Source organism: Gracilinanus agilis, chromosome 1 (genome assembly GCF_016433145.1).
Source record: "Gracilinanus agilis isolate LMUSP501 chromosome 1, AgileGrace, whole genome shotgun sequence".
Classification (NCBI taxonomy): Eukaryota; Metazoa; Chordata; class Mammalia; order Didelphimorphia; family Didelphidae; genus Gracilinanus; species Gracilinanus agilis.
In genome coordinates, this window is record NC_058130.1 from 638,253,126 (window position 1) to 638,262,539 (window position 9,414).

Consider the following 9,414-nt stretch of genomic DNA (forward strand, 5'->3'; position numbering starts at 1 on the left):
CAGAAGCTAGTGTTTGAGACAGTATTTCTTTATTTTAAAACCCTTACCTTCTGTCTTAGAATTGATACTATGTATTGGTTTCAAAGCAGAAGAGTAGTAGGGCTAGGTAATTGAGGTTAAGTGACTTGCCTAGGGTCGAACAGCTAGGAAGTGTCTGAGGCTACATTCGAATTCAGGACCTTCCATTTTTAGGCTTGGCTTTCTATCCACTGAGCTGCTTAGCAACACCTCTGAAATAGAATCCCATTAGGCGTCCCATGATTTAGTTCACCATATCACACAATTTCCTAAGGGATGAAAACTAGCTATCATTTACATAGGCAGAAGTGTCGGAAAGTGTGCAAGCTTTAATAACAGAAAATAATCTTCAGAATCTTTTTTGTAATCTCTAAAATATTGCTGATTGCATGAACATTCATCATTATTGAATGAAATATTGATAATTTAATTCATTTTTAATTAAAAAATCATTTACTAAGCAGCTTTGATGTTCACTTTGGATATATTAAAAACTAAAACTAAAACCAGTCTTTGCCTTCAAGAATTTTCTATTGTACTTGGTTGGGGAGGACAAGGATGACATAGGCATGAAAATCTGGTGAAAGACAAGTTAATAAATTACTACCCATTATTTGCATGCTAATATTAGTTTGAGTTTTTAGAAAACTATTTAGTGACAACAGTGATATATATTTATTGAACTCTTTCAGAATACAATGGATGTACAGAATAACTATGATGCAGAAATGACACTTTTTAAGAAATAAAAGACACCATTTAATTTCCTTTTGAAGAGGTGAGAATAAATTTGGGCTTTCTGATTCACTTTATTAGAAGCTGGGGAAAGCTAAATATTTGTATTCCTAGTGTCAATTAAAGGTATTAGCAAATTTTTGTTTTTTTCCCCTTGAGGTGGAGGGGAGTTGATATTAGAGGTATTAGAATCAGAAAGATATGAACTCAAATTCTGTCTCAGACACTTATTAGCTGCATGACCTGGGTAAATTACTTAGCCTCTCAGCTTCCGTTTCTTCTTCTGTAAAATAAAAATGTGGAGAAAGAAATGGCAAACCACTCCAGTATCTTTGCCCAAAAAAAAAAAAACCTCAAAAGGGGTCACAAACAATCAGACATGTCTGAAACAACTGATAACAACAACAAAAAAGTTGGAAATAATAATAGCACCTACCTTATAGAGTTGTTGTGAGGGAAAATGAGATGACATAAGGAAAGTTCTTTTCTTACTTGTGTAAACAGCATGCTTATATAAATGCTAGTTGTTATTATTTGGAGAAGGGAATGGCAAACCACTCCAGTATCTTTGACAAGAAAACTCCAAAAGGGGTCATGTAGAGTTGGATACCACTGAAACTCCTGAACAACAACAGTGATTACTACTACTGTGTTATCTTATTTGCCTGGAATCCACCATGTTAAAGAAGCTGATTAAAAGAAGAAATTATTATGATTGTGTATGGAGGCTTTACAAAAGTTTGACTGTGTCTGTTAAATAGCTATAAAGATTTTGTGTACCTAGTAACCAGCTAAAACTTGAAAGAGAAGTTAGTGAGGCTTACCCTCACATCAAATGACCAACAAGTTGATGAATACTCTTATACAATTCAGATTGTAAGGTTATCATAACCTTGACCTTTCAGGCAAAAATAGACTTGAGGGAGTTGTTCTAGAGCCTATTAACACCAGAAATGAAAAAGAAAACAAACATTTTTATCTAATGTACACTATCCACCCTAAGTCTAAAGGCAGGCGGCAGGTAAGATGTTGGGAAAGAGGAGGGAAAAGAGGAGATGAAACAGATCTAGACTTTAAACACACACACACACACACACACACACACACATACACACACAGCACCACCACCACCACCACCACAAAAGAACCACTGGAATTTGTTTCCCAAGTTCCCACTGGGAGAAAGAGCTCCCACGTTCCCAGTCTCCGGCCCTAGGAAGCTGCATGCTTATCTAGGCTATAGTATTAACCCTTAGGACAGGATATCCAGGTTTCAGAAGAAAGTAGTACTCAGTGTAGAAAGTGCTATTGAAGAAAACTTATTGTTCCCAAGCAGCTACCAAACTAATTTATAAAGGTCCTACAGGTAAAGCTGTTTATTTTAAGTGTTTAAGTGTGTTTCTTTTGGGCAGGACTTAAGTGTTTCTGGGTCCATTTAACTTATTTTGCCCTGAAGAATCACAGAATTTTATCCATGTAAGGAAGTTCAGTGGGTAGCTCAACAGGAATTCCTAAACAACATATAAAATAGAGGACAATCTAGCATTTTTAAAAAAATACTTCCAATAAGATGGAATATACCACATTCTCAAAGCAGCTTATCCCACTATGGAATAGTAATTCAAGCTGTTAATCAGTTTTTTGTGACCTCGAGTTTCAATTTATTTCTTAGAAATTTCAACCCCTTACTCCTAATTCTGGGTGTAAACAGAACAAGTCTAAATCCTTTTTCTACAAAAGAGACTCTTAAGTACTTGAAGATAGTAATCATGTTCCCTCAGGGTTTTCTTTCTCAAGAGGAAACATCCCTAGCTCCTTTAACTTGATTCTCAGATAGTGTGGCTCCAAGGACCTTAATCCATTTTCAACACCACATCCTACAAAACTGTTATTAGCATATTATTCTTCTGTTCAGAATCCTTCAGTGGCTTTTTATTGCTTTCTGAATAAAATACAAACTCTGGACTCTGGCAATCAAAGCCTTTATCAGTCTGGCTCTAATTTACCAGACCAGCTTTATTTTATACTGCTCTACTTTTTACATTCTATGTTCTAGCCAAACTGGACTGCTTCCCAGACTCTGTTCTGGTCTTTCCTTTTCCCTTTCTTATACTTTTGTTCACATCTTTCTTCATGACTTAAGTGGACTTGTTTCACATCTTCATCTTCTTAAGTCCCTTCAAAGGCCAAAGGGTCCCTTCAAGGAGTTACCTTCTCTTTGAAGACTTCTCTGGATTCCCCTCTGATATCTTGTCCCTCTCTACTAATTTTATTTATTTATTAACATTTCTTTTTAGCACATCTCTTCTTAGAAGGGACAGCTAGGTGGTGAAATAGATAGAGCACTGGTCCTGGAGTCAGGAAGACTCATCTTCCTCAGTTCAAATCTAGCCTCAGACACTCAACTACTTATATGACCTTGGACATGTCACTTAACCCTATTTGTCTCAGTTCCTCATCTATAAAATGGACAGGAAAAAGGAAATGGCAAACAATTACAGTATTTTTGCCAAGAAAATTCCAAATAGGGCCTCAAAAGTTGTGTACAATTGAAACAACTGAGTAATAACTACAACTTCCTAGTGTTAATTGAGTTTAAGCCTTTTCCCTCCATCAGATTGTAAGAGCATTTGGGGATCCTGTTATAAGAGTGATAGTGAATCAACTCAGTTACCCATAACCCATTTAAAGTAACTAACAAGAGACTGATACCTTATACCTTTATGAGATGAGAAATACTTCTGTTTTATCAATCAGTCAATTAAAGGCATAAAACTAGGTGAGAAGAAATTCTTAATCAATTTAGTTTTATTTTTTAAATGTTATTTTTAAAAAATTTGAGTTTCAAATTCTCTCCCTTCTACCAGCTCATGATTCTAGGAGCAACCCCAACTGACCCAGGGTGTTTTTCTAATGCTATTGCTCAGAGTTGGGGTTGCTGCTAGAAGCATGAGGGGGTAAAGTAGCCAGCTGCTCTCTGGGCGAGGCTGACTGGTAAAAGTTAGGATTCAGAAAAACTGTGTGCTTCATTTGGTGGTTCATTTGGGGTAAATATTGGGTCCTTCACATTTGGAGTGACCCACTGGAGAGATATTCAACATGGAAATCTTGTTACTGGATACCAAAAATGAGGGTTTCCAATAGCAAAAATTAGCAGTTTTTTCCCCCTGGCTTATTTAGGTTGAAACTGTACGATCAGTTTTGTGGTATGTTTCCTTGGAAGTCAGACCAGCTTCTCTGTAGAAACATTTATTTGTTTGAATGCTAATAGACTGACATTTGTTCTGTTACTATAACCTGGTATGAATATTATGTCTAATAAGTGACATATGAATTTTGTATTTCTAAAATATTGTACCCATCTCACAAATGCTCTTTTTTTCTTCTTTTGAACTTGACCTAAGTTGCTTGATATGACATGAGTCGAGACAGCTTGTCTGAGTTCTTTATGGATAGCAGGTCTACAGGATAAAGTTTGTCTGCTGGCTTAGAATCTTTGAGGAATCAATTCTAAGCGCCTAATCTCCTTGGGGAGTATCATACATGCTTTAGGCTTAATTTATCTTGTTTTCTATCTTCTTGAACTGAATGAGTCTGCTTGTCATATTTTGGAGTAAGTTAGAGACTCCATTTAGATTGTTCTTGCAGGGGAAGAGGTCAAATAGAAAAAATTTGAGGTGCCCTTTGCTATAGGAATCCAGCAGAATTTTCTTGGGCTTCCAAAGGGAGCACCTGTGGTCCAGGAACATCTGGAAGAGAGGTGCCCTGGGTAGAAAAGGACATCTAGAGATTAGTTGGATAGCTTTATGTGTTTTTGGAATCATGGAAGATAGTTCGCCAATAGTCATTTTGTTTCTCACTTGAAGGCTGAGGGAGTGACTTCCAGATGATCTCAGGTCCCTAACCCCTGTGGGTAGGGCCTAATGTGCTCTAGGAACTCTGTAAGGACTGGGTTTATCCTCTGAGAAGACCATGGGGAAGAGAAAAAAATTTCTGTCTATTTCTCTCTCTTCCTCTCTCCCCCAAATCAGGAAAAGACTTTGATTTTAATTTTTTTTTAAATGTTTTATTCAAAGATATTTTATTTACGTATAATATTTTATTACATATAATAATTTTCAACATACATTTTCCAAAATTATAAGATCCAAACAATTTCCTTCCTTCACTTCCCTCCTCCTACTCAGAGATGGTAAGCAATTTGATCTGGATCACACATATATTACCATGCATAACACACTTCCAAATTGGTCATTGTAATTACACACTTACAAAACCAAAACCCCAAAATAAAACCAAAACTAAACTAATGTGAAAGATAGTATACTTTGATCTGCATCTGATTCCAACAGTTCTTTTTCTCTTGATTTTTTCATTTTTTCCCTCTTACTCTATTGTTTTTGGGTTGGAGGAGGCCTTTTGTAAACACTTAGCCAGGGGAAAGGACATAGGGAAGGGAAGAAGGAACAAGAATTGATTAAGCGCCTACTCTGTGTCAGACACTGTGATAAACACTCTGCAATTACTATCTCACTTAAACCTCACAACAATCTTAGGATAGGTGCTATTATTATCTCCATTCTACAAATGAGAAAAGTGAAGCAGACAGAAGTGCCTTGTCTGAGATCACACAGCTAGTAAGTGTCTGAGACTGGATTTGAATTCAAGTCTTACTGACTCTATGCCCAGTAACTTAGTAAAACTCTATAAAATTACATTTGTTCATCTAATTGTGTCACCATGTATTTGGAAGCATGGAGAGAAACCTTAATTGCTGGATTTAGGTATTAACTGTGCTACATAGACTTTCCCTGGTACTATTTACATAAAGCACTGAGAAGGACATTCCAAAAAAGATAATGTAAACGTCCAGAAGTCATTAGAGAACAATCTAATATTTGAGACTATGGACTTTAATAAACACATTCCAATTAATTTGCTGAAGACAGCATATATTAAACTGGAGAGATAAGGGGGGAAGTCGTTGAATTGATTAGTCAGTCAATAAACATTTATTAAGCAATTATGGTGTACCAAGCACTTTACCAAGTGTTGGAGATTTAAATGCAAAACCAATTTCATCCAACATAAAATAATCAAAAAGATCGATCCTTGATACTTTTATCAAAGTGTAAACAACTCTATTGGATCAGTTAATAAATCAGAAGTATTATATTAGGTATGAAAAATTCTTAAATTTGGAAAGAGTAAAAAGCCCTGGAAGAAATGAAATGACTCTACCCAGAAAACATATTGGTACTGACTGGAATGTATGGGGTGTTCAGGGGGGACTAGCATCTCTAGTGTAGAGGGCTGCTCATTGGAGTCTAACTTTCATGCAGCTCTCTCTTGTGGCTCCCCAAAGCTGCAGCATGCACAGTGCATATTCTAGAAAAGCTGTTTGATTAGGCAGGCTAAACTAGATTGAGGGTAACTTTGGTGAGGTAAGGGGATGTCTGCCTCAAACATGTGAATATCTCTCCTAGAAGAAAAAACAGATGAGAACAATTTGTTCCAAAAACCATGAAGGCAACTGAAGCAGAGGCTATAGCACCCTTAGAGCTTGGTCAAATATCAAAGATGGCAAAGTCTCTAGCCCTGGCTCTCAATCCACTGAGCCACTCAGCTGCCCTCTCCTTACTCTTAACCCACCCTTCCTTCTCTTATTCCCTCAGTCCCCCCAAGGGGACTCTCAGTCCCAACCCTTATTCCTTCCCCCTTCCCTCCTTTTATCCTTCTAACTGTGTATGTTCTCTCTTTATTTCAGATCCATTGAGAGTTGGGTTCTAGTACTCCCAACCCTCTGCCCCCTCATCCCCTTCTCCATGGCAGTTCCTCTACTCATTCTTCCTCATTAAAAGAACACAAGGAACACAGCATTTTGCAGAACAAAAGAACTGGGCTTACGACCAAGAATAATATATCCAGCAAAGGTGAGCATAATTATAAAAGGGAAAAAATGGATACTTAACAAAATAAAGGCATTTCAACTATTCCCGTAGAAAAACACAAAACTAAGCAAAAAATTCAATCTATAAGAAACATACAAAGGTAATGAAAGACTAATTAACCATAAGCAACCTAAAAGATCAAATGTCTTGATTCTGATATGGGAAAAGGTCTGGAATTGGCATCATTACCTGAGTACTTTGAAGGGACCGGTGTGGATGAAAGACATGGAAGAGAGAGAGAGAGATAGACAGAGAGAGAGAGAAGGGGGGGAATGGAATGGAATGAGCTGAAAGGGTAATGGACTAGACCAGGAGGAAGCAGGGTGGAATGGCTGTCTCTTAGATCAAATTGAATTGACTTCTCACTCTCTTCAGGTTTCTGATTCTTGTTATTGATAGGGCATGCTTATCATATATCCTATGCATCTAAACTCAATTTCATCATTTTCATTTCTTCGAAGCTTCCTCATTACTCTTAATAGTATGCCCATCTCCTTGATTCCCAGCTTCGTAATACATCCAATCATTTTCTGCACAGGAGGGTTGAGGAAGGGGCTGTGGTTTACTGGAGGCTGCAGCCTAAGGACCTTTCCTCTTAGAATCAACCCTGTGTAAGGGTGAGGCAATGGGAGTTAAGTGATTTGTCCAGAGTCGCTCAGTGTCTGAGGCCAGATTTGAACTTAAGACTTCTTTTTAGAATTGGCTTTCAATCCAGTGAACCACCTAGCTGACCTCTGCCCTCAGGCATTCTTAAAGACTAGCTACTAAATTGTGGAAATCTTTCTTTCTATCTATGTTGGTGGAGGGATTACTCACATTGACAAAATCACAGATGCTTATAACCTATGAAAGAATGAAATTAAGGGGGCAGCTGGGTTAGGCTCAGTGGATTGAGAGCCAGGCCTAGAGATGGGAGATCCTGGGTTCAAATCTGGCCTCAGACACTGCCTAGCTGTGTGAACCTGGGCAAGTCACTTAACTCCCATTGCCTAGCCCTTGCTGCTCTTTTGCCCTGGAACCAACATGCAGTATTGATTTTAAGATAGAAGGTAAGGGTTTAAAAAAATAGAAAGAATGAAATAAAACAACTTTATATCAAAAAAGAATCCACTGAACACTATTTACATCACTCACAATCCTGTTAATTGTTATAATGTGTACATTTTTTAAAAATACTGTTGTTAGAGGCAACTAGGTAATAACATGGATAGAATGCTGGATTCAGTCAGGAAGACAAGTTCAAATACAACCTCAGACATTTGCCAGCTGTATGACTCTAGGCAAGTCACTTAACCTTTCCAATCCTTAAAGTATATTATGAATGCTAGCTATTGTTGTGAAATAAATAAAAATATTTTCTACTGTGTTAAATAGAACTAAAATGACTACTTTTATGGGAGAGAGTAATTTTAGAATGAGCAACTTTAAAAGATTTTATAATTACTATACCTATGTCATGGCTCTCTATTTTCCGATAAACAAGAGGAGTCCTGAATACATTAATATTTACTCAACGAAGTAGTGTCTTATAATAGTTAGAACTTTTCTTGTCCTGGAGGTATTTCCTAAAGTAGATACTCTATTTTGAAAGTCTTACCCCGCCCCCACCACCAATTAATCTTTCTCTTTCTCTCCTTTCAACCTTTCCCCATTCACAAATATTTTTGTTTCTTTTTATTGGCCTCCCTGAGTTCTCCCTCCCTTTTGTCTGTCCCCCACCTTTTCTGTTCCCCCTCCCTTTCTTACTTCTGTAGGAGTAAAAATGAATAAGTACTCCTAGTATTTAAAAATATATGGGATTTTAATAACAATCAAAAAGAGAGGGAAAAGAAAAGGATTATTTCAGTCAAGTGAGCAGAGCAAAGAGAGCCAGAGACTCACACCTGTAGCACTTTACCAAAACAAAGTCCAAAAAGAGCCTCACAGTGTGGATCTCAGCCAAATTTATCTCTCAAGCCTCTGTACATCAAATGAGGATGTAACTTAAAAGGATACTGGGAATGTAGCTCAGGTGCAGCAAATTTTCCACCTGCACATTTCCTATTGGTTAAGATAGGTTTCTATACCTAAATGTGGTTACTTATTCCCATTTTGTGTCAATTGAGATGAAAACAAGGTTCAAGCATTACCTGCCACCCTCCCCTCCATCTTCCCTTCTACTGTATTGATTCTTATATGCCTCCTTATGTGAGATAATTTACCCTCAACTTTTTCTGCTTTTCTCTTTTCCCAGTGTATTCCTCTTTCTTATCCCTTGATTAATTCTTTTAAGTCTCATGGACTGTGTAGTGTACTTGGAAATTACTTTTGAAATTCTAGCTCTTACTAAAGCTAATCTTATGAATACTTTTACAGTACAGAATTGTGATTTTCATCAGTTTTCCTCTACCAAGGTAGAACCATAGCTCCTCTGTACCTTCTAACTTTAGAGAGTTGCCTGGGGGTGCTGAGATGTTAAGTTAATTGCCCTTTGGGTCCCACAGTCAGCCAGTGTCCAGGGCAGGATTGGAATCCAGCTCTTGTCCCAAGACTGATTTTTTGTTATGCTAGGTTGCCTTGTGGAAGGATGTATTGTCTAGAAAATAGAGCACACAGATGAACAATTTATAGAAGAATAAAAGCAAGCTAATAGGAAGTAAGAAATAAGGAAGTGTCCCTGGTAAGAAAGTTGGAGGAGCAGTTGATTTTCTTAGTTTAAATTGTTCTCCCT